Here is a 26,934-nt window from a genome sequence, read left to right as displayed (position 1 = left end):
TGATTGCTTAATCAGATGATTGCTTAGATTGCTTAACATACCTCTGGTATGTTATACTTCTAAATTATTAAAACCCATGGTGAATTCTGTTCCAAATTGGTCAAAGCAGCTCAAAACGGCGCCAGCCAGATAGAGTCAGACTGAATCACCCTGTATTTAACTTCTCTGTACTTAAGACTCTTTCACTAAAATGTGTATTTAGAGATAGTGCTAACAACCAGAAAAAGAGGTCATCTATTGTCTTCTGTTTGCTCTGACCAGTAAATTTATCTACAATCCACAACCTTTCTCTTACTGCTTTACATTTCCTTAAGGTCAAAAGCTAGAACTCTAGTGACCAGAGCTGCATAAGAGAGCTCATCAACTAAGAAAATCTGCTGATTACATTTGTTTTATATCTGCTTTATTCATAATTGCAAAACTTGGAAATGGATGTCCTTCAGTGGGTGAATAAATAAACTGATATATCCAGACAATGGAATATTATTCAGCACTAACAAAAAATATGCTATCAAGCCCTGAAATGACATGGAGTAATCCTAAATCCATATTAGTAAGTGAAAGAAGCCAATCTGACAAAGGCTACATACTGTATGATTCCACCTATATGGCATTCTGGAAAAGGCAAGACTATAGAGAGAGTAGAAAGGTCAGTGGTTGCCAGGGGTGGGGATAGGGGAATGATTAGGAGGAGCATGAAGAAATTTAGGGCAAAAACATCCTTGTATGATACTATAATAATGGCTGTCTGTCTGTCCAAGCACATAGAATGCATAGCATCAAGAGTGAACTGTAATATAAACTTTGGACTTTGGGTGATGATATGTCAATGTAGGCTCATCTTGTAACAAACGTACCACTTTGGTGTCGATGTTAATAACAGTGGAGGCTGTGCCTGTGTGGGACACAGGATATAGGGAATTTCTGTATCTCTTGCTTAATATTGCTGTGAACCTAAAACTGCCCTAAAAACAAATGAAAGGGGCAAGAAAAGAGACTCATAACTAAAAAGATTTAGCCGATTATGTCTGTTTTCAAACTAAGTGATATGATGAGTAGGCTACCTACTATTTTACCCAGTGATCAGCAGACAGAGGAAAAGATGCATTTTGAGGCTGATACAGGCACACAAACTATTCCCAACAGCCAGAGAAAAGAATAGAGTGCCTAGCTTTAGTAGAGAGTCTATGTTCTTATTCAGTTAGATGTATCACTCCACCCTCTGCCTTATCTTTATTTTTTAATGAAATATATAATCTCTTTATTAGAAATCTTGGAAGGAGTTCAAAATTGAATCTCCTCCTTGCTAATTTAATTTAAGTGCTTTGTAGAAACCTTTTAATCACATTCCACCACCACCACCCCCAATTGTACACAGCTGTGGAATAGTAAGGCTCTATTTAGAGTTCAAAACAACCTCTTTCTTGTTGCTGACTCAGATTTCTAAAAATTACAGTCTGTGGCTGAGCCTAGAAATGAGGAGAAATTCAAATTTGGGGAAATCTGGAGAAAACCATGTTCCTGGCCAAACATAAGTCTTTGTTCAAGTGATGAATTAGGCAAAGTTTGTCTTCCACCTTTCAACTTTTTAAAAAAATTTTCTTTCCCCCTGAGCCCTTTAGATAATCCCTGCCATCTCTTCATTCATCAAGATATGTTTTCAGAAAAGCATTAGAAAAACATATTTACATTTATTTGAAGAGTAGTCTAGAGCCTACTTCTTCCACCCACTAGAGTCTAGAGTGTACTCTTCAACCCACTGTAATCTGGCTCTGATACTAACTTCTAACTTAGCTCTCGTTGAAACTTCTCTTATTAAGGCCACCAATATGCTCCCAATTGTGCTTATCCAATGGATACTCCTCAGTCCTCTTCTTAATAAACTCCTGTAGGAGAAAGACAGTGAAAATTGCTATCTTCCCTTCCTTCCTGCTAGCAGAACACCTGTTTATTTGCCCAGCCCCAAGGGATGAGTCATGACTGACCTAATCTAGTCATGGCAACTCCTTTCTCTTTGCCAATGATTGATTTAGGAGTGGGAATGAGCCTTGGTCAGTGAGACATAAGGGAAGTCAATGGTTCTCCTGGGAAAAGGTTTCCTCCTTGAATGAGAATGAAGCACACAAACTGTGTCCAGTCTCCATTAGATTCTGAGCACCTTGAGGACAAGGACTATCTTGTTCACATTTGTCACTCCAATGTCTGACAAACTACTAGCAGATAGTAACAGTAAATGTTTAATGAGGGAAAAATTAAATGAATGAATGATGTTCTCTCAGGGCATTTACATTTTACAAGAAAAGGGGTGGCAACAGCAAACTACTAAGCCATAAAAAGAATTTTTGAATTATTTGATGTACCATCTCAGGGTCCAGTGGGGGAGGCTCTTTCCTGATGCTGGTGAATCACACTACATGAACAGTTATTAATCCACAATAACGTTCCTGCCTTGCCTCTTGGGTAAATTTCTTTCCAGAAAAGGTCAGGAATTTTGGCCTCTCAATAAGACATTTCAAAGTCTATAAGTTGTCTAAAATTAATTATAGCTTTTAGTGATCATACAATAGTATTTTTGATGTGGTAATGATTCCTTTACAAAAACCCATGTAAAAACATGTAGTTCTTTTTAAAAGATGAATTCAGAAATTTTATAGTATTCATCTACAATATGTATAGACAAGAGGGATGACTTTAATCATGCTATACACTTAATATCCAGTTGTAAGTAACGACCTATAATTGTTAGATTCAGTATACACACTGTATTTAACATAATCTGAGCAGATTCAGTCTATTTAAAAATATGGTCATCATTAATTGCAATACATCATGTGCTGGATCTTCATTTACCTGATTCAGATCTATTGTCTGCTTTGTTCTGTGGCTCCAGGAGGCTGACCTCTAAGGATCGCACCAACTTGGCTCCTTAGCCCTCTGGTTTCTGGTGGGGTTTGACCAATGATCATTACCAGAAAAAGATCAGAAGAAGGAGGGAGAGACAGAGATTGCTTCTACCCTACCAGGTCATGGTTTGACAATGGTTACATTCCTCAACTAAATGCCACAGCTTCTATGGGTGGACTCCTCCAGACACTAAAACCCTCTCTTCCTCTTGCCTTTTAGGCTTAAAGGTCCTAGGAATGAAAATAGTGCCCTGCTGTTGCTAGGTATAGGGGGAAGGGGGAGAAGTGCACTTTCCACTATTCCCTGTTGATTTCCCTCAACCCTGCCTTTACCCTTGTGTAAATTCCCTTCATTAAACGTTCTCCATTCCTCCAATTTGAATGTCATTTGTTTCCTGCTAGAACCTTGGCCAATACACATGATCAGGATGTTTAGGGAGGTGATGATTAACTACTTACACCATCATCCACAACTCTCACTTTTGGTCAAACCATATCCACCTATAGGCACAAAAGGGTCCAATAGTAAGAGAACAATATTTTGGAGTGCCCATCTGCAGAATCTTGATTTCTATCTCTCTCTAGAGTTCCAACATAATGGTTTTCAACCACCTACAAGGAGGACATACATTTACTTCAGAACAAAGACACTTCCCCCTATTAAGCTGAATAAAAGATACTTCCCTCTTAGAAGTATAGATTGAAGCAGCTGCCAATCTATAAGTCACATTAAAGTATCACTGAGTTAATGAGACATGAAAAAATGTAACAAGACAGAGAAAACAGTATTATTCATAAAGCATTTCAGGAGAAGTACGGCATGTGGTTGATAGACATATTTCCATGAGTTGTTTGAGGTGAAAGGAAAGGATATATAAAAGTGGATGAGACATCCTCTCCCTTTAAGAGTTATGCTCTATGGTAACAAGGGGTGGCTGGTCAATAGACCAGCTTCTTTTTTAAAATCTTCATTTAAATTCTACTTAGTTGACATAAAGTTCAATATTGGTTTCAGGAGTAGAGTTCAGTGGTTCATTATTTACATATAACACTCAGTGCTCAGCATAACAAGTGCCCTCCTAAATACCCATCCCCCATCTATCCCATCCCCCACCTACCTCCTTCCATCAACCCTCAGTTTGTTCTCTGTGTTTAAAAGTCCTTCATGATTTGTTTCTCACTCTCTTTTTTTCTCCCTCTCAAATATTCATCTGTTTTGTTTCTTAAATTCTTTTTTCCTGGTTTTTTAAATTCTCCATATGAGTGAAATCATATGGTATTTGTCTTTCTCAGATTGACTTATTTCCCTTAGCATAATACACTCTAGCACCATCCATATTGTTGCAAACGGCAAGACTTCATTCTTTTTGATGGCTGAGTATTCCATTTTATATTTATACCACATCTTCTTTATCCATTCATCAATTGATGGAAATTTGGGCTTTTTCCATAGTTTGGCTATTGCTGATAATGCCGCTACAAACATCAGGGTGCATGTACTCCTTCAAATGTGTATTTTTGTATCCTTTGAGTAAATATCTAGTAGTGCAATTTCTGGATCATAGGGTAGTTCTATTTTTAGCTTTTTGAGGACCCATCATACTATAACAGACCAGCCTCTAAGCAGAGTGTGTAGGGTTAACTTGGGATTATACTTGGCTGAATGAGTTTTCTCAGCTCAGAGATGGAGTGAACTTGTTTTGAGCAAAAGAAGGAAGTCTTAAACTGCCCTTGTTGACTCTATTTTGTAATCCTTTCCCCATGTAGCTGGAAGAGACAGAGCAGCTTTTTGACATTTATAAAAATGTCTCTACCCCCTGTCCTTGGACCATGACCCATTGTCCTTGAGCCAAATACCTTGATTTTTTTTAACTCAAGGAAAGGTATCAAGTATTCTGATTCTCTTACCTTAAGACTAGTTTCTTCCAGGGAAGCTGCTTGGCCTTTCTTGCAACCAGACACTGACTCAAATTACCCATCAGCTCTCCAGAATGCAGAAAAAGCGAAGTGTAGGTTGCAGTGCTCAATAAAATAATCAGGTTGGGGGACACAATATGAATGTAGGTATGTCTTGGAGGTAGGTGGCTTTTGACTACCTCCTAAATTTCTGCCCATTGTTCACTAAACAAAACTTGGCATCTGGCGTTTTAATACGAGTATCCCATACAGTTCTGCTTCTTTGTCAAGCCTTGGAAATAATCTTAGACGATGTTGTCCATAGAGTATGTTTAACAATGAAAACCTGTCACTGAAGATGCCCAGGGCACTCCTATTTTTCCTATAGTCATACATCATCAGATGTCTTTTTCTCATACTCCAATGCTAAAATGCTCAAACTGGGCTCCCTCTAAGCAGTAGATACCACTGGTAAAGTATTTTACCACTAAAATTGAACTCACACACACACAAATTAACATATAAGCTTCTCTCCATTTAAAATTTCTTTATTCTTAAATTTCTCTTACACTTTTGTTCCTCCTCATCAATGACAAAATGATAGCATAAAGCTTAAAGAGCATGGGCTCTGGAGTCAGATAACCTGGGTTTGATTCTAACCTTCACTATTTGCTCTGTGACTGTGAGCCAGTAACTTAACTTCTCTATTCTATATTCTCATCTGCAAAGGGAGGGTAATACCAGCACCTGTCTCATAGGGCTGTTGTAAATTGCTTATTAATTGCTATGGTAATATTTATTGAAAAAACTTGTAGATGGGTAATTTGTATTTTAACAGCCAGTTTTTTATGTGGATATAAGTGCTTATGATTTTGTTTTTGTTTTAAGAGAGAAAGCTGGCATGCATGCGTGCAAGAGCTCAGGAGAGGAAGGAATAGAGGGAAAAGGATAGAGAAAATCTTAATCAGACTCCATGCCCATCAATGGAGTCTGATGCAGGGCTCAATCTCGAGACTCTGAGATCATGACCTGAGTGGAAATCAAGAGCTGGATGCTCAACCGAGCCACCCAGGTGCCCCTGATTTTGACTTTTGTATTATGAAGTAGATGTTCCACAAGGAGTACCATAGCTTTAGGGGCTCTGCCACTTGAACAAATTTGAGCTCCACTAAGGTAGAAAGTATAGGAAATCTGTCACAAAATGTGTAATCAGACTCTTCTGTCACTTACAACCTTTGTGACCTCAGGCAAGTCACCTAATCTTCCAGTTGTAAATTTTTAATCTGTAAAATGGGACTACTTTATTCATATAACTTCTAGGATTTTGCAATGATCAAATAAAATATAACAAATTATGGAGCTGTCATGGTGAAAAATGTCATAATGCAAATTATTCAATAGTAATTTCAGCTTCTATCTTACAAACTTACTGGTAGCATTTTTTAAATAGAAATGTCTGTTACCTTCTTCAATCACATGTATTATAAGCCTGCTTCTTATTGTGTGCAGTCAGTTCTGGGTGCTTAGCCAGAATCCTAAATGATTGCATGAGATAGCACTAATGTTGCAAGTTTAAGTAGAGGAAAAGAAAGGACACCCAGTTAAATTTGAATGTCAGATAAACAACAAACAACTTTTTAGCTTATTTATTTATTTTTTGGATAGAGGCAAAGGGAGAGAGAGAATCTTAACTAAGCTCCGTGTCCAGTGCTGAACCCAACGCGGAGCTCCATCTCACAACCCTGAGATCATGACCTGAGCTGAAATCAGAGTCCAATGTTTAACCAACTGAGCCATCCAGGTGCCCCCAACAAACATTTTAAATATAGGTATGTCCTATGCAATATTTGGGACATATTTGCAGTAAAAAAGTATTCATTGTTTACCCAAAAGTCAAATTTAACATGGTGCTCATGAGATATTTGACTCATACATTGTTTGAAATTCAGATTTAACTGGTCATCCTCTATTCTACCCGGCAACCCCAGCTACAAGGTGCCTTGGTTAGAATGCATTTACTGCTATTTATATTTAACTGCTATTAAACCTGGAAGTGTAAGAATAAACTAGACAACTGCACTAAGCAATATCCTGTTTGACTTGGTGCAAGCTAAGAGCTTTAAAAGGTTTGTTAAGGGAGTATCAGTAGCCATATTTGTCAAAACTTCTGTGTACTCCCTATATCCTCTTGACCTCATTTGTCTCCAGGGCCCATGGACACTGGTTCTGCTCCAGCCAACTCTGTCATACCAACTCTGTTTGGGTTTTATTTATTTTTTTTTTAATTTTTTTTTTAAATTTTATTTATTTATGATAGTCATACAGAGAGAAAGAGAGAGAGGCAGAGACACAGGCAGAGGGAGAAGCAGGCTCCATGCACCGGGAGCCTGATGTGGGAATCGATCCCGGGTCTCCAGGATCGCGCCCTGGGCCAAAGGCAGGCGCCAAACCGCTGCGCCACCCAGGGATCCCTGTTTGGGTTTTAGTTTGCACAGGAACATCCTAAAAATTATTGGTCTCACATCCATAATACATGTATGACCCTCTACCATGGGGCTTCCTTAGTGCTGAGATATCACATAACCAACATACCGTAATGAAGCAGTCTGTAGGATAAAAAGAGTGAGGATTTGGAATCAAGGGACTTGGGCCCTGCTCTATCTAGTCTTTGCCATTTGCTGAGTGAATGCCCACAGAGAGACTATTTAACCTCTGGCTTTCCGACTGTTTATCTGTAAAATGAGGGTAAGACTTTATACTTCTGAAGAATCAATAAGATAATATACATTAAAAGCACATTAATAGCTATCACTGATAATTTTCTATGTGCCAGGTACCATATTAAGTCATTTATATTCTAACAATTATCCTATGGGTTAGTCTCTACTGTCAACTCGTTTCATAATCTGAGGCACTGAAAGATTTTTAGTTACTTGCTCAACTTTACAAAACTAGTATGGGAGGAGCCAGAATCCAGAACCAAGCAGCCTGACTCCAAACTTATGCTCTTAACCTTAACATGACACTCTTCATCCAGTGAACAAAACAGTGCCTGGCACAATATCCATTCTCTCCCTCTTGCTTAGCAATAAAACCGTGTATTTATTTGGAAAAGCAATGTGCTCAGTTGAATGATAATAGCTCCCAGCCTCCCCTGCAGAGAGATATGATCACGTGACTACATTCTGACTAATGTGTATAAGAGGAACTGTGATGTAGTACTTGTGGGGAATTTCCTTAAAATGGAAGGAGGCAAACACTTCACGGTTCCTCCTTTCTTCTGACTGGAATGTAGACACAAAGTCTGGAATGCAGGCAGCTATTATGGGCCATAAAGTGAAATAATATGATGACAAAGCAGTAAGATGTTATAGAGCCACTACATGAGCCACAGACGGCCTATCTCAGATCTTCTCTTAGGTTAAAAGAGAATTACCATTCTACTTATTTCAGCCAGTGTAATTTTTTCTTAGGTTTATGCATGTGTTTTTTATTTTTTGTTGTCTATATAGCCAAATTTCATCTGAATTGATGCAGAAGTTGACAAAATTTTAGAGTGCCTATCCATTTATATTGTAAACCCTAAAAGCATATTTATGTACATATGTATGTATGTATGTATGTATGTATATATATATATACTTGGTTGTAGTTATTACATGTAGTATTGATGAAGGAAGTACCCTTAGGAACTCTAAGAATGACCCTTGTTGGAAGTCAGGAGGAACTCTGAGCATATGTACTCCAAGAATCAAAACTCATTGATTTTGCTGCACATATTGCAGAGCAGCTGCTGGCACAGAAAACTAATTCCATCTTTTCAGTGAAAACTCATCTCTCCCCAGGCAAATATTCCTTTTTCTCTCAAGACATGGTAAAGGAGAGAACGTATTCATTTACCAAGGTGAACAAAATCTGTATCTGTAATTATTTTTAAGGCCAATTGCCAGGAAGACCATATTGGTAAAGTTTGAAAATAAACATGTTAACAAAACAACCAATATTTATTCCTATTAGCCAATTTGGCAAAGGATTCGAAGTTAATTTTATGATCCCCTCTACTAATTGCGGTGTGAGAGAAAAACATATGTGTATATTTTTAACAAACTTGCTATTTATGATAATCCTCATTTACAGTATCAATGATGTTGTATTTCAACATTATAAGTAATGTTCCTGTTGGCGAAAACAAAGCAAAAAGCAGTATGACTCTAGGATAATGAGAGTTTTTTAAGAAGCAACCAAACAGAATTTAGGAATGTAAATGCCTACTCTATAATCTATTTTATTATGCCTTTTCTTTTCAATATGGTCAATATAAATCATATTTAAAAATATATGGCCAGCTTTTAAAATAAGCAATTAAAAGTCATCAGGCACTTGAACTAAATGAATTGCTCCAGCTGTGGCAGTGAATCTCACTTGGAGTTTCTTAGTAGGTTCGAGAAAAATAGGAACAAACTGGGCTATATTGTACTTTTGTCTAATAAAAGGAAATAAGCATAATTTGCATAAAATTTTAAAATGCTTTACCTTGAATTCCAGAATGAATTGCTGTGTGGTATTTAAACAATGGGACATAATTCCTTCAACTACAATTTTATAAAATTATGGAAGTGTTCTAGAGAACTTTCATGTATTGATCCTATAGAAAACCTGAAGATATAAAATTAAACTGTTATGTAGTAAGTCATTTCACTGGAAAAATTGTGGGAAATTGTATAAGAAATTTATTTATGATGATTTAATTTTGTGGTTCCACCAAAACAGAAGTACATATATGTTTAAAAGTGTAACATATTACCACAAAACTATCACAGTTATAGATAATTAACTCCTCTACATCCCTTTCCTCTTTCCCTCCCATTCAAGTGAGCACATCTGGATGCAAATTAAGATGACAGTATTATGAGCATAATCTTTATCCTGTTTTACTTTCAAAAAGAAGGTAAGGGGCACCTGGGAGACTCAGTTGGTTAAGCATCAGATCTTGAGTTCAGCTCAGGTCACAGTCTCAGGGTGGGGCTCTGCAGTGGTCTGCACTGGGTGTGGAGACTGCTTAAGATTCTTTCTCTCCCTCTGCCCCTCCCCACTCTCTCTGCCATGCTGCACTCTGCACCTCGTCCCCTCAGCTTGTGCATGCTCTCTCTCTCTATAAAACACACAAACAAACAAATGTATAAAAGAAGGTAAATCATTGGCAAAACTCAATGGTCTAACTAATATTAATATCAAATTACTGGCAACATGATCTCTTTTTCAAAACAGCCCCTCTCTTTAGTTCCATTCCCATGACCCCTCTCAACTTGAATTGTTTAAAGAGTCTGTGATGAATGTGTACTAAGTAGAATTACTTACTATCTATTAATGAGGTTCAATATATATTGACAATCTAATTTCTTAGGACAATCCTTATATTTTCTCATAAAAGGAAATAATAAGTGTGACCTCCAAGAAATTCCATACCTTGATCAGGGTCTTGTTTCAAACTTTACTTGATCCTCTATTTAGAGTAGAGTTAAGAGCAGATGACAGCTTTCCAGAATCCTCTAGTTAAATTTTGCAGGAGTTAAGACACAAAGAGTGGCCCAGCAATAACCCCTATTTCCCCAAAACTAGGAGGAGGGGAGACAATGATTCAAGAGGAACTACCATTTACCTATATAGTATCACACACTGAAAAGTCTAAATCCATGTCTTTCCCATGATTTTCCCCCTTTGATTTTTTTCCTCATGGTGTCAAATATGAAACAGCCCAACTTCGTGTTACACTTGGAAGGATTATGAGACCCTTTCCTGAAGTACAAAACTAAATGACAGAAACATGATTCCTTTTATAAAGGATATAAAATTCTATAATTTTCATATTTCAACATCAATTTTCATCTGTATATAGCACATTTCATCCAATAAGATCATTAAAAATGAGTTCTTGGAATGCCTTCCATCTTATATAATTCTGAGAGTTTCCCAAGTGGCATGTAGGTATGAGTAGATACTGAGAAGCTGCCCTAGCTCAACTCAGGGAGAGAACCTGGAAGAAGAACCAGGTGATATCCTTTGGATTGTCCTTTCCAAATATCAGCTGTCACAAAGGGAGCCTTGGAAAATGTCAAAGGGCATTTTCTGACACAGAAAAATATGGAGACACTATTTTTGACTGCAGGGAGATTTAGCCAGGCACTTAAGAAAGCAGGAATAAGGAAAGAAGAGTTGTCATTCAGAGCTGGCCACAAAGAAACTCATTCCCCTTCAGTGTTGGTGCAAGCTATGAGGGTACCTGGCAGTTAGGCTAATATTTTTCCAAAAGGAAAGCATTGAATCTACCCATGCATGTAAACAGGTACTTGGTTGACACTGCAGAGTTCTGTGCCAACATGGAAAATATGATTTTAACATGAAAAATACTCAAAATAGGTGTTAACAATTGACTCCCTTGATCATGAAGGAACTTCACTAAGTCTTCTGGAAAACATCTAATTCTCCATAATATTTTTCTTGATAGCTTAGGCAGAACAGATTAGAAAAAATATATAGGGATCCCTGGGTGGCGCAGCGGTTTGGCGCCTGCCTTTGGCCCGGGGCGCGATCCTGGAGACCAGGGATCGAATCCCACGTCGGGCTCCCGGTGCATGGAGCCTGCTTCTCCCTCTGCCTATGTCTCTGCTTCTCTCTCTCTCACTGTGTGCCTATCATAAATAAATAAAATTAAAAATATATATATAAATATATATATGTATATATAAAAAAAAAGAAAAAAATATATATAGCAAAAATTAACATGACAAATTAACCTAGCACTTAGTACCTAGCTCAGGGCCAGACCAAAGGAATGCAAGGGTTATTGATGGAAGGAAAGAACGAGTGAATGAATAAATTATCTATTTGATGGAATTGTTTCATATTTCAACTAACGAGGAAGATTGTTGATTTAGTGAGAGACTTTAGAATTAGTATTCTTTAGCCATATTGCTCTTCTGGGAAATTATTAGTTAATAAATTCATTTGCTTCTGTTTGAAAAAATAATCAAGCCCTCAGCAGAAATTTGTATTCCTTCTTGCTCTACCTGGAAGGCATAGATCCTATTCTTTTGCATAATGGTAACAAATTAATTTAAATATACATTGGAAAGAAGAGATAAGGAACTTAGAACACAGTCCTATTTTCTACAATTTAGGGCTGGAGTTCAATTAACACAAGACTTTGACAGTGATGCTGTGACACAGACACAGAAAAAGTAGTAATGGCCAGTGACCTGAAAATAGATTATAGAGTTTGGTCTCCTGTTTATGGAGTGAGATAAATGAGGGAATTGATCTGCACTGTGAAAGAACCTCTATTACTCGTACCTACCCTTTTATAAAATAAAAGAGAATAGAGCAAAATCAGTAGTGGAATCGATACCATAACCTCTTTGCTCCTCCCACAAGGTACTAGACTGAAAAACTCAGAAGACATGGGTACTTCTGAGAACTGTCCAACAGACTAGTGGTCTATAATTCGAGAGATAAATGGTTCCCCTTTCCCACTAAAAAGAATAGTAAACTCCCAATTATATTGAGAATCTCAGCTCAAGCCTTTCTTCTAGTTATCAGCAACCAGAGGTTCAGAACCTTGGCAAACATCACTGACAAGGACCTGGTCATATAGGCATTGATATTCAGGCTTCACTGATGTCCTGGATTAGCATACTGTTTCCTCTTTACCACTTCTCTGCAATGGCCTCTTATTTGGAGAGACACTCTCATGTAGTGCCAGGTGTTCTGGCCCAGTTTTTAACTGCACAGCACTTATTCTCACTCTCAAAAGGGTCTTAGTTGGAACAATAAAATTAGATGGTTACTGCCACGTCTTGTCAACCTACTATGTAAGTCACTCTTTAAGGATCCTCCATGAACACTAACATCTCCCTCTATTCTGGCCATCCTACATTTGAAAACATCTTTGGTACTATAGTTAATTAATAGAGAAACTGGGGCTGTATATATCAACTCTTTGTGAGACTATGAGTAGGTCACTTCAACTTCCCAGTCCTAAATTTCCTTATGTAAAATAAGAACATTTAAGTAAATGATCCTTTCAGCAATAAATATCATTTTGGCTTAAACAACCAAGTTTTAACCATCTACTCATGCTTATGATCTGGGCCACACACCAGAAGGAAGAGACAGGTGTCCAGTGTTAGTGTACTCAAATTCTTTCTTTATCATCATTTTAAGGTACAAACATCCTGAGCTCCCAGAGACATTACAACCAGCTTAAGAGAGGCAGAGCCAGTAGGCTACTATGTACAGAAAACTCTAGCCTTCCATCCACGTTGTCCCTACAGTATCATGTGTGAGAACAACAATGTTCTCTTCAACTGCCTGGAAGACCTGACCCTCATTTCTGAAAAATATAGGTACACAGTAGATATATGTCACCCTTTATGATCCTATAGAAATAGGTTAGTGCATATCTTAAGCAACTCAACTTTCCATCTTTTGCAAACATTCTTTGTACTCTGTCTCTTCCAAAAAGGGATATGACTTTGCTTTCATCTCCTCATTGATAACTACATCTTGTTTATTAATTTGCTTTGTGACCCATTAATGTCTACTTAATTATTAAGGCAACTGCCATGTCCAAGGTGAAAAATGAAGTTTGTATTTTGGCAAGACAAAATCAGGTTCAAGGTGAAGTTTGGGGATTGGGAGTGAAGGAAGAAGCAGAAGAAAGCAGAGAAAGATGCTCTGTGGAGCAAATGGAGCAGACAATAGACAAGAAACTACAAGAGCTAAGAAAAGAAATAGAGTCTTCTTCCTAGTTCTCAGAGGGGATGACTTGCCTTTATTGTACTTCATTTGTTTTTTTATTTGCTGTATCCTTTCTTTTTTTTTTTTCTCCAAGTAAACAACTGGTTTATTAATGCCAGAAGAAGAAGAGTACAGCCCATGATTGACCAGTCAAATCAAGCAGTGTGCCAAGGAGCTGCATATAGTCCAGAGGGTCAGCCCATGGGGAGCTTTGTGTTGGATGGTCAACAACACATGGGAATCCGGCCTGCAGGTTTGCAGAGCATGCCATAGGACTACGTTTCTCAGGGTGGTCCTATGGGAATGAGTATGGCACAGCCAAGTTACACTCCTCCCCAGCTGACCGCACACCCTACTCAATTAAGACATGGACCCCCAATGCATTCATATTTGCCAAGTCATCCCCACCACCCAGCCATGATGATGCACAGAGGACCCCCTACCCACCCTGGAATGACTATGTCAGCACAGAGTCCCACAGTGTTAAATTCTGTAGATCCCAATGTTGGTGGCCAGGTCATGGACATTCATGCCCAGTAGTATAAAGGAACTCAAGGAAAAAGGAAACACACACAAAAACTATTTTAGGACTTTCTGAACTTTGACCAGATGTTGACACTTCATATGAAATTCCAGACAGCTGTGATTATTTTTTACGTTTGTAATTTTTCATCAAGCAACAGAGGACCAAGGAGACCAGAACACAAATGTGAAACCATGGGCTCACAGAGACGATTCTGTCCATGTAAAAATCCTCTGGAAAAAGACTCCGAGAGTTATAACTACTGTAGTATAAATATAGGAACTAAGTTAAACCTTGTACATTTCTGTTGATCACTCTGTTACGTTGCCTCAAATAGTTTTATTTTTATTTTTTTTAGTTTTATTTTTTTAAATTTTTTTTAAATTAATTTTTATTGGTGTTCAATTTACCAACATACAGAAAAACACCCAGTGCTCATCCCGTCAAGTGTCCGCCTCAGTGCCCATCACCCATTCCCCTCCAACACCCGCCCTCCTCCCCTTCCACCACCCCTAGTTCGTTACCCAGAGTTAGGAGTCTTTATGTTTTGTCTCCCTTCCTGATATTTCCCAACATTTCTTTTCCCTTCCTTTATATTCCCTTTCACTATTATTTATATTCCCCAAATGAATGAGAACATACACTGTTTGTCCTTCTCCGATTGACTTATTTCACTCAGCATAATACCCTCCAGTTCCATCCACGTTGAAGCAAATGGTGGGTATTTGTCGTTTCTAATTGCTGAGTAATATTCCATTGTATACATAAACCACATCTTCTTTATCCATTCATCTTTCGATGGACACCGAGGCTCCTTCCACAGTTTGGCTATTGTGGCCATTGCTGATAGAAACATCGGGGTGCAGGTATCCCGATGTTTCATTCATCTGAATCTTTGGGGTAAACCCCCAACAGTGCAATTGCTGGGTCGTAGGGCAGGTCTATTTTTAACTCTTTGAGGAACCTCCCCACAGTTTTCCAGAGTGGCTGCACCAGTTCACATTCCCACCAACAGTGCAGGAGAGTTCCCTTTTCTCCGCATCCTCTCCAACATTTGTGGTTTCCTGCCTTGTTAATTTTCCCCATTCTCACTGGTGTGAGGTGGTATCTCATTGTGGTTTTGATTTGTATTTCCCTGATGGCAAGTGATGCAGAGCATTTTCTCATGTGCATGTTGGCCATGTCCATGTCTTCCTCTGTGAGATTTCTCTTCATGTCTTTTGCCCATTTCATGATTGGATTGTTTGTTTCTTTGGTGTTGAGTTTAATAAGTTCTTTATAGATTTTGGAAACTAGCCCTTTATCTGATATGTCACTTGCAAATATCTTCTCCCATTCTGTAGGTTGTCTTTTAGTTTGTTTGTTTGTTTTTTAATGTTTATTTATTTATGATAGTCACACAGAGAGAGAGAGAGGCAGAGACACAGGCAGAGGGAGAAGCAGGCTCCATGCACCGGGAGCCCGATGTGTCTTTTAGTTTTATTGACTGTATCCTTTGCTGTGCAAAAGCTTCTTATCTTGATGAAGTCCCAATAGTTCATTTTTGCTTTTGTTTCTTTTGCCTTTGTGGATGTATCTTGCAAGAAGTTACTGTGGCCGAGCTCAAAAAGGGTGTTGCCTGTGTTCTCTTCTATGATTTTGATGGACTCTTGTCTCACATTTAGATCTCTCATCCATTTTGAGTTTATCTTTGTGTATGGTGAAAGAGAGTGGTCCAGTTTCATTCTTCTGCATGTGGATGTCCAATTTTCCCAGCACCATTTATTGAAGAGACTGTCTTTCTTCCAATGGATAGTCTTTCCTCCTTTATCGAATATTAGATGACCATACATTTCAGGGGCCACTTCTGGGTTCTCTATTCTGTTCCATTGATCTATGTGTCTGTTTTTGTGCCAGTACCACACTGTCTTGATGACCACAGCTTTGTAGTACAACCTGAAATCTGGCATTGTGATGCCCCCAGCTATGGTTTTCTTTTTTAAAATTCCCCTGGCTATTCGGGGTCTTTTCTGATTCCACACAAATCTTAAAATAATTTGTTCTAACTCTCTGAAGAAAGTCCATGGTATTTTGATAGGGATTGCATTAAACGTGTAAATTGCCCTGGGTAACATTGACATTTTCACAATATTAATTCTGCCAATCCATGAGCATGGAATATTTTTCCATCTCTTTGTGTCTTCCTCAATTGCTTTCAGAAGTGTTCTATAGTTTTTAGGGTATAGATCTTTTACCTCTTTGGTTAGGTTTATTCCTAGGTATCTTATGCTTTTGGGTGCAATTGTAAATGGGATTGACTCCTTAATTTCTCTTTCTTCAGTCTCATTGTTAGTGTATAGAAATGCCATTGATTTCTGGGCATTGGTTTTGTATCCTGCCACGCTACCAAATTGCTGTATGAGTTCTAGCAATCTTGGGGTGGAGGCTTTTGGGTTTTCTATGTAGAGTATCATGTCATCGGCGAAGAGGGAGAGTTTGACTTCTTCTTTGCCAATTTGAATGCCTTTAATGTCTTTTTGTTGTCTGATTGCTGAGGCGAGGACTTCCAGAACTATGTTGAACAGCAGTGGTGAGAGTGGACATCCCTGTCTTGTTCCTGATCTTAGGGGAAAGGCTCCCAGTGCTTCCCTATTGAGAATGATATTTGCTGTGGGCTTTTCATAGATGGCTTTTAAGATGTCGAGGAAAGTTCCCTCTATCCCAACACTCTGAAGGGTTTTGATCAGGAATGGATGCTGTATTTTGTCAAATGCTTTCTCTGCATCTAATGAGAGTATCATATGGTTCTTGGTTTTTCTCTTGCTGATATGATGAATCACATTGATGGTTTTACGAGTGTTGAACCAGCCTTGTGTCCTGGGGATAAATCCTACTTGGTCATGGTGAATAATTTTCTTAATGTGTTGTTGGATCCTATTGGCTAGTATCTTGTTGAGAATTTTTGCATCCATGTTCATCAGGGATATTGGTCTGTAATTCTCCTTTTTGGTGGGATCTTTGTCTGGTTTCGGAATTAAAGTGATGCTGGCCTCATAGAACGAATTTGGAAGTACTCCATCTCTTTCTATCTTTCCAAACAGCTTTAGTAGAATAGGTATGATTTCTTCTTTAAACGTTTGATAGAATTCCCCTGGGAAGCCATCTGGCCCTGGACTCTTGTGTCTTGGGAGGTTTTTGATGACTGCTTCAATTTCTTCCCTGGTTATTGGCCTGTTCAGGTTTTCTATTTCTTCCTGCTCCAGTTTTCGTAGTTTGTGGCTTTCCAGGAATGTGTCCATTTCTTCTAGATTTCCTAATTTATTGGCGTACAGCTGTTCATAATATGTTTTTAAAATCGTTTGTATTTCCTTGGTGTTGGTAGTGATCTCTCCTTTCTCATTCATGATTTTATTAATTTGAGTCTTCTCTCTCTTCTTTTTAATAAGGTTGGCTAATGGTTTATCTATCTTATTAATTCTTTCAAAGAACAAACTCCTGGTTCTGTTGATCTGTTCCACAGTTCTTTTGGTCTCGATTTCATTTAGTTCTGCTCGAATTTTAATTAACTGTCTTCTTCTGCTGGGGGTGGGGCCCATTTGTTGCTTTTTCTCTAGTTCCTTTATGTGTAAGGTGAGCTTTTGAATTTGAGTTCTTTCCAGTTTTTGAATGGATGCTTGTATTGCGATGTATTTCCCCCTCAGGACTGCTTTTGCTGCATCCCAAAGATTTTGAACGGTTGTATCTTCATTCTCATTAGTTTCCATGAATCTTCTCAATTCTTCCTTAATTTCCTGGTTGACCTTTTCATCTTTTAGCAGGATGGTCCTTAACCTCCACGTTGTGGTCCTTCCAAACTTCTTGTTGTGATTAAGTTCTAATTTCAAGGCATTATGGTCTGAGAATATACAGGGGACTATCCCGATCTTTTGGTATCGGTTCAGACCCGATTTGTGACCCAGTATGTGGTCTATTCTGGAGAAAGTTCCATGTGCACTTGAGAAGAATGTGTATTCAGTTGAGTTTGGATGTAAAGTTCTGTAGATATCTGTGAAATCCATCTGGTCCAGTGTATCATTGAAAGCTCTCGTTTCTTTGGAGATGTTGTGCTTAGAAGACCTATCTAGTACAGAGAGAGCTAGATTGAAGTCACCAAGTATAAGTGTATTATTATCAAAGTATTTCTTCAGTTTGGTTATTAATTGGTTTAAATATTTGGCAGCTCCCACATTCGGGGCATATATATTGAGGATTGTTAAGTCCTCTTGTTGGATAGATCCTTTGAGTATGAGATAGTGTCCCTTTTCATCTCTCACTATAGTCTTCGGGGTAAATTTTAATTTATCTGATATAAGGATGGCAACCCCTGCTTTCTTTTGAGGACCATTTGAATGGTAAATGGTTCTCCAACCTTTTATTTTCAGGTTGTAGGTGTCCTTCTGTCTAAAATGAGTCTCTTAAAAAAAAAAAATAAAATAAAATAAAATAAAATGAGTCTCTTGTAGACAGCAAATAGATGGGTCCTGCTTTTTTATCCAGTCTGAAACCCTGCGCCTTTTGATGGGGTCATTAAGCCCGTTCACGTTGAGTTACTATTGAAAGGTATGAGTTTAGTGTCATCATATCTATTCAGTCCTTGTTTTTGTGGATTGTTCCACTGAACTTCTTCTTAAAGGGGAGTTTTAAGAGTCCCCCTTAAAATTTCTTGTAGAGCTGGTTTGGAGGTTACATATTCTTTCAGTTTCTGCCTGTCTTGGAAGCTCTTTATCTCTCCTTCCATTTTGAATGAGAGCCTTGCTGGATAAAGTATTCTTGGTTGCATGTTCTTCTCATTTAGGACCTTGAATATATCCTGCCAGCCCTTTCTGGCCTGCCAGGTCTCTGTGAAGAGGTCTGCTGTTACCCTAATATTCCTCCCCATAAAAGTCAGGGACTTTTTTTCTCTTGCTGCTTTAAGGATCTTCTCCTTATCTCTGGAATTTGCAAGCTTCACTATTAAATGTCGAGGTGTTGAACGGTTTTTGTTGATTTTAGGGGGGGATCTCTCTATTTCCTGGACCTGAATGCCTGTTTCCCTTCCCAGATTAGGAAAGTTTTCAGCTAGGATTTGTTCAAATACATATTCTGGCCCTCTGTCCCTTTCGGCGCCCTCAGGAACCCCAATTAAACGTAGGTTTTTCTTCCTCAGGCTGTCATTTATTTCCCTTAATCTATCCTCATGGTCTTTTAATTGCCTGTCTCTTTTTTCCTCAGTTTCCCTCTTTGCCATCAACTTGTCTTCTATGTCACTCACTCGTTCTTCCACCTCGTTAAGCCTCGTCGTTAGGACTTCTAGCTTGGATTGCATCTCATTTAATTGATTTTTAATTTCTGCCTGATTGGATCTAAATTCTGCAGTCATGAAGTCTCTTGAGTCCTTTATGGTTTTTTCTAGAGCCACCAGTAGCTGTATAATAGTGCTTCTGAATTGGCTTTCTGACATTGAATTGTAATCCAGATTTTGTAACTCTGTGGGAGAGAGGACTGTTTCTGATTCTTTTTTTTTTGAGGTGAGGTTTTCCTTCTAGTCATTTTGCTCAGTGCAGAGTGGCCAAAAACAAGTTGTATTGGGAAAAGGAGAAAAAAAGAGAGAAGGAAGAAAAGAGAAAAAGGAAAAAGAGAAAGAAGAAAAAAAGGGGGGGGGAAGAGAAAAAAAGAGAAAGAAAAAGAAAGAAAGGAGAAAAAAAGGGGGTGGGGTGGGGGAAGCAATCAGAAATCAAGAAGAAAGAAAGAAAAAAAAGCACAAAACAAAACAAAAACAAAAACAAAAACAAAAAAACACGGGGGGGAGTATCTTCCGATTCTGTGTACTTTAAGTCCCTTGACTTCCCCTGGAACTGGTCCGTGTCGCTGGTCTTCTGGGGGAGGGGCCTGCTGTGCTGATTCTCAGGTGTTAGCACTTGGGGGAGCTGCTCATCCCCTGCCTGGTGCAGGGCTCAGTGGGGGGTGTTCACCTCGTGAGGCCCCGGGAGGAAGCCACAGTGGCGGGGGCAGCTCTGGGACCCTGGAGTCAGCTCCCGCAGTAGCTCCGGGGCTCTCCATCTGCAGGGCCTGGGGGCTCCCGGGCGGAGCCGCTGATCTGCTCAGTTCCAGGCAGGAGCGTCCTTGCTGTCCTGGGCCCTCCCGGCCTCTGCCTGTCCCTGGGGGAGGCCGGATCCCGGGCTGTGTCCCGGCGCCCTGTGCTCCGGGGCCTGCGCTGTTGGATTCGCGCTCCCGCCCCGCAGCCCCCTCCGCGGAGCTGCCGCCTGAGCCCCTCCGAGCTGTTCCCGGAGCCGCGCCGCCCCCTCTGCGCGGAGCTTCTTCCTCTGCCGGAGCCGCCGCCGCCGAGCTGTTCCCGGAGCCGCGCAGCCCCCTCCGCGGAGCCGCAGCCCGAGCCCCTCCGAGCTGCTCCGGGTCCCGCCGAGCGCTGCAGCCCTTAGGGAGCTCGGCGCACTCTCCGGGGCGCAGGTGCCTGTTAGTGTCCCAGGGAGCCCGAGGGCGTCCCCGCCTTTCTGGGGATCCTGCTCCAATTCCCCGGGAGCCCCTTTCCGCGGGGAAGGTTGGTGCAGCTCCTGCCCCTCCGGGACGGGGCTCTCCTGTCCTGGGGACACTCGCCCCGGCCTCAGCCCGGCTCCTCGCAGGGCCCCTCCCCCTTGGAGGCCTTTTGTGTCTTTATTTCTTTTTTCCCGTCTTCCTACCTTGATAGAAGCGCGAACTCTTCTCCCTGTAGCATTCCAGCTGGTCTCTCTTTAAGTCTCAGGCCGAATTCGTAGATTTTCAGGATGATTTGAAGGTTTTCTAGGTAATTTGTTGGGGACAGGTGACTTGGAGACCCTGCTCTTCCGGCATCTTGCCTCCTTTCTCCTGTTGTATCCTTTCAATCAACCTTCTGTTCATTCAAAGTCCGAGTAAGTCTCTGTTCCTTGAAACTAAATAATCCCTGGAAACCAAAATACTCCCCTTTCACTAAACTTTTTAGTTTAACTCCAATTTAGGTGAGTGTATCAATAAGAACCTCAACAGCAAACAGATGATACACTCAACTTGAAGATTTTGAAGGGTACGTGTGTGTAGTGGGAGAGGGATTGATTAGAGCCACAGGGGCTGGTACAAAAACCCAAGGTTAATAACTGCAGAGCATTTACCACACCTGCACCCAAAAGAACAAAGGGGAAAACAATTACTGGAACTCAGAAAAAGTTCTGTGCAGAGAAATACCTTGAGAAGAGCAATGACTTAGGTCAAGGAACACAGCCAGTCTGAGGCGACCTTATAGGGAGGAGTTAGGGGAAATTGTATCCTGACCTCACTTCCCTGCCTCTGAACATACTACTGCCCCTCCCCGCCATTGACCAAGTCCCACCTGAAGCCAGAGAACAAGGAAATCTGTAGGTGTTGTCCATATAGCTCAGTGTTCCAGGGTTGAGAAGCCCACTTCATTTGCATTTATCTGCTTACATTTCTGACTGCAGCTCTCAAAGAAAGTGGTTAAATCTCCTGCACTCACAGCCTTAGGGGAGAAAGCACTATCTTTCTGGAAGGTGACATGCAGGTCCTACCTAGTCAAACACAAATACACCAGACTGCACATAGCATCTTCCTGGCCCAGCAAGGCAGGGGCAGTTCCGCATATGAAAGCCTGGGAGGAGAAGCCTTACCAAGAAAGGGAGCCGTGGGCAGTAATGAGAAGCCGCAGCCAAGTGTGAAATCTTGCCACTGGCCAGAGGCAACTGGAAACAATGCCGAAAATAGCTCAGGCTGAAACCAAGCTTGAGGACAGGGATAGAAATGGTGCTTTTATCAACAAACATCCTTTCAAGCCATTTAGGGAACTCGTGGAAATGGTATCGCTGCATTATTTTTAATCCAAACATCTATTTCCAAAGGAACTCTGAGATGCAATGTCCTTCTGTGTCTCTAGGGGGGAAGCTGCTCTGGTGGGGTAGTGGCTGAGAAAGCCTGCAAAGGGGACACTGGCAGATGACAGTTGATAAGAACCAGGGTCCAGGACAAATCCTCATGTGAAGCATGAAGAGAAGCTGTCTCACTCTCAGAAATACTTTTGTTTGTTTTTGTGGGGAATAGAAGTAACTTTCTCAATTTAATCACCAGGGTTTCATAAAAGTAGATCATCAAGTTCTCAGTTCTCAAATTAATTGTACCAAACCCAGTGTTGCTGCCTAACAATTGAATGTCCTAAGAAGTAAATACATTTTCTTCACTCTTTCTACCAACCTCTCACAGCTGTTCCCCTAAGATCATGAAAAATTCCATTAAATATTGATATTCGTTCTATTTTCATCACAAAAGAAGTATCACAAGCCTCAAACTTGATCACCAACTCCAGAGTGTTAAATTCTGAATCAATATAATTCAATAGACTGGTACTGAGCTTCGTCTTTGTGCTAGACACTCAATACTAAGGTGAGTTTTAAATGGCCTGGGTGTCAAGAAAATGAACAAAGGATTATAGTATAATAAGTAAAATAAAACTATATTTTATAGAAAGTAAGTTCATTACATAAAGGATCAAACTTCATGGGGGCAAAAAGTCTCCCTAAAGTAAATGGCATATGAATTTGGATTTAAAAGATGAAGAGAAGTCAGAAGGTGGCTAAGTATAGAAGGGCATTCCAAGCAAAGGGAAGAGTATATGCTAAGGCAAAGAGGGTTGAAGGAGCAAGTTGTGTCTTAGGGACTAGAAGCAAACTGGCACAGCTGAAGTATAGTGTTTTCAGGGAAGGTAAAAGCTTGAGAGAAAGGCAGACACCAGGTGACACCAGGTAGCTGGCAAAGTGTGGTCAGCAGGGATGTTTCAAGCAATCTAATGGCATGCAACAGTCTGAAAATGGTTTCTTTTCTGATTTTGTTATGTTTATTGAGATCAGAGTGTCTACCCCTGTAATCATCATCACACATCAGTCATCTTCATTCCATTGTGACTTGAATTCTTGAGTGGGAGGGAAAGTGGCATTAATTCCATTGTGCTATGATTGAACATTACCTGTGTACCCCCAGGGGAGTGGGTCACTCAAGAGAACACTGTCTTTCCTGGAGTCATGGTGAGGAAAGGAAGTGCTGCTATAGGCTACATAGGGACAATAGAAGGCTTAAAGCAGAAGTGTGAGATGACCACATTTGCATTCAACAAGACCCTTCTGGCACCATTGTGAGAAATTGGTTGTGTTGGATATTGAAAGGCATAATATATTAGTTTCCTAAGGCTGTTGTAACAAATACCACAGACTAAGTAGTTTTTAAAAGGCAGAAATTTATTTTCTCAAAGTTCTGGAGGCCAGAGGTCCAAAATTAAGGTGTCACCAGGGCTGCACTCTCTGAAGTCTCTCTGAGAGAACCCTTGCTTGCATCTTCTAGCCCCTGGTGGCTATTAGCAATCATTGGCTTCCCTGGCTTGTGGCCATATCACTTTAATCTCTGCCTCTATCTTTGTATCACCTTCTTTCTGTTGGTCTTTTCCTCTTCTGTCTCTTAAAAGGACATTTGTCTTTGCATTTAAGGCCCACCTGGGGAATGTAGAATGATCTCATTTCAAGATCTTTAACTTAATTACATCTGCAAAGACTCTTTTTCCAAATGAGGTAACATTCCCAGGTTCCACAGGGATTTGGACATAGGCATATCTTTTTGGAAGTCCATTCAACCCTCTAGAGAATTATATTTTTTAACCTCTGAGCTGCAGAAAAGTTGCATTAGGATCTCCTGGAAGACCTGAAATGCTATGCTCTGTCACTTGTACATTGCTGGACTACAGATATGGGCCCAGTTAGGAGATGTCAGTAACCATGAGGATGACCTTGTGATATGGGTATGGGAACTAGAATTAGAATGATCAGAAAAGAAAGTGGTGACTTGAAAGTGAAGAGGAGGAGGATGAAAGTGAACATAACGACTCCCAGGTGTCATCATGAGGTCTCTAATAAATGGGAATCCAGGGAGAAAATGAAGAATCCCAGGAATCTCCAGTCTTGGAAGAATTAGCAAAATCATTTTGTTTAGTCCTTATGTGTGATTCAGAATTTCCCTTTTCACTATCCTTAGCAAATGATCGTGCAGCTTCTTTTTAAGCAATTCACTATAGTACGTGACCTCATCATTCACTAGTTTATAAGCTGAATAAGGAAAAATGCCATGTTTGTTGGATTCGCTGTTGTTTCCCTGGTACCTCATAGTGTCTAGAATTTTGAAGATGATCAATATATATTTCAAAATGAATAGATAAATAAATAAGCAACCCCAATGATGTGAGGATGTGAGAACTAATTAAGAATTAAAGTGGTTGAGACATATCAAGAGCTGTCCCAGTGGTTACTCTTTCACTGGAGGCAGCTGTCATGGTAAATTCCTATTTATAATGTCAATTATTTTGTTCCATAGATGAGTACAGGTCTCCTTCTACATGAATATTTCTTTCAAATACTTTGAGGAGAACTGTCGTGTGCCTTGAATCTTCTTTTTCCGGAGGAAGGTATCTTCATTTTCTTTAACTACATGGTCTGTTTTAGAACTCCACCACAGTTCCAGCTGTTCTCCCTGTATTGACTGTACCACTATTTATGAATGTCCACTGAGTACTCCAACACCAGGGCTGTGTATTGGGGAGGGAACACAACAGTCATGCACTCACCTTAGCTCTTGTCACTGTCTCTCTGGAATTATTAAAGTTCCCAGAACTAGGAGGAGCAGTCACCCCTTCCTTTGTACTTTTTACTTCAGTGTCTAAAAAAGAGAGGTTTATTTTCTTGCACTTACTTTTTTGCAGTATCAGATACAGTGTTGCTTATTGCTTGTATGACCATGGGCCATGAATTCAGTTTGTTTTTTCAGGGGAGAAGAGGGGTACAAGAATGTCTTAGTCTGTTTAGGCTTTGTAACAAAATACTGTAGACTGGATGACTTAAAAAACAGAAACTTCTCTCTCGTAGTTCTGGAAGCTGTGAAGTTGGAGATTAGAGTGCCAGAATGGTTGAGTTCTGGTGAGGACCACTTCCTGATTTATAGATGGCTACCTTCTTGCTGTCCCCACACATGGCAGAGACAGAGATCATCTCTCTCATGTCTATTCTTATAATGGCACTAATCCTATTCAAGGGGTCTCTACCCTCACAACATAATTAATTTCCAAAGGCTTCACCTCCAAATATCATCATATTAGAGATCAGGACTTCAACAGATGAATTGGGAGGGGGATCCAAATATTTAGTCCATACCATTGAGCATACATAGAATTTGAAGCACACTCAACACAACCACCTACAGCATTCTATCCCTTACATACAGCTTACCTGGTTATACTCTGTGCCAAGGGAGTGCAACCACCAGAAATGAGCCCAAGCAATGCAGAGAACTGGGTATTTTTTCAGCTATCTGTGAGAAACAGATGCTCTGCCAAGCCAGGGAAAGGAACCAGTTTCTTGGAATCTCGGGCTACATTTTGTGTTCAGTGAAGCACATCAGAATCCTTTATATGGTAATAGCCAAAGTTAATTGTTTTCTTTTCCTTTTATAATTTTATGTGGCTTTCTTCCTATTTTTATAATGAAATACACTTGAAGTAAAAATTTCAACCAAATTAATGGAATTTTCTTTCTTTGCAAAGGTCTGTTTAACTAATTTGTCCATTAATGAAAACTTCCAAGCTTCAGAAAGGATGTTCTCCTTTAACAGAGCACAAATATTTGACTTAAAATTTCATATTTGTGACTTTTCAGTATTCGGAACTTCATTTTTTTTTTTACTAATAAAATTGTAAGAAAACAAAATCTGCTTGTTCTATAACTATTTGGCTGTGTTTCAAAAACTTTTTCATTAAAATGAAATAATATGTTCTGCAAATCTAATTGAAGGAGAATTAAACACACTTACCAAATAGTCATCTCTGATATAAAATGAAGGAATAAGCTATAGGAAAACAATGCCAGAAAATGGAGAATAGAAAGGGGTTCCAGGGAATGTTCACCTGCCTTTATTGCGGTCATTTCTGGTCCATTTTAGGGTTTTCAAGTGAAAATTTAAAACCTCATATCTCATTGTTGAATATGAAATGACATTTATTTGACTCTCATTGTGCCTACAGAGTAGATGAAGTGAATAGATTATTTAAGGTTACAAACCATCACATTTGTCAGTTATAGCCAATGTATCTGTTGGAGTTCTAGCCAACAGGCGATATTTAAAAAGCAGACAAAGATGCCAAGAGAGATTTAGTAGAAGGTAGGTGTGGGCATATTGGGTGTGCATAGGTAAAAGTGGTCAAAACTTTTTGGTTGCTTAATTTTCCTGAGTCTTCAATTTTAAATAAAAACATTTAGTCAGTCAAATCACTTGGCTCTATAGCTGTTTCGACTCCTCAAAACAACCATTGGATTGTCTATTCCCTAGTAACAAGTCCAATGCCAGGTATATAGTCAGTGCTGAATATTTGTAGAATGAATGAACTAAGTGAATTAATGAATAAAATATTCTACATCTCATGCTTTTCCTGATAGGAGTATACAGGTCAAAAAATACCTCTGAGAGGGAGAAAAACCATAACAGATTCCTAACTACAAGAAACAAACTGAGAGTTGCTGGAGGGGAGGTGGGTGGAGGGATGGGGTAACCTGGTGGTGAGCATTAAGAAAGACACTTGATGGAATGAGAACTGGGTGTTACAGGCAACTGGTAAATCACTAAACTCTACCTATGAAACTAATAATATGCTATATGTTAAGGAATTGATTTTAAATAAAAAGAAAAAAAGAAATACCTCTGAGTTCTGATACCAATATTCAAGATACACACATTTGACCCATCCAATAGGGA

The sequence above is a fragment of the Vulpes lagopus genome, chromosome 6 (genome assembly GCF_018345385.1).
Source record: "Vulpes lagopus strain Blue_001 chromosome 6, ASM1834538v1, whole genome shotgun sequence".
In the NCBI taxonomy this organism is placed as follows: domain Eukaryota; kingdom Metazoa; phylum Chordata; class Mammalia; order Carnivora; family Canidae; genus Vulpes; species Vulpes lagopus.
Note: the sequence above shows the minus strand (reverse complement) of the source record.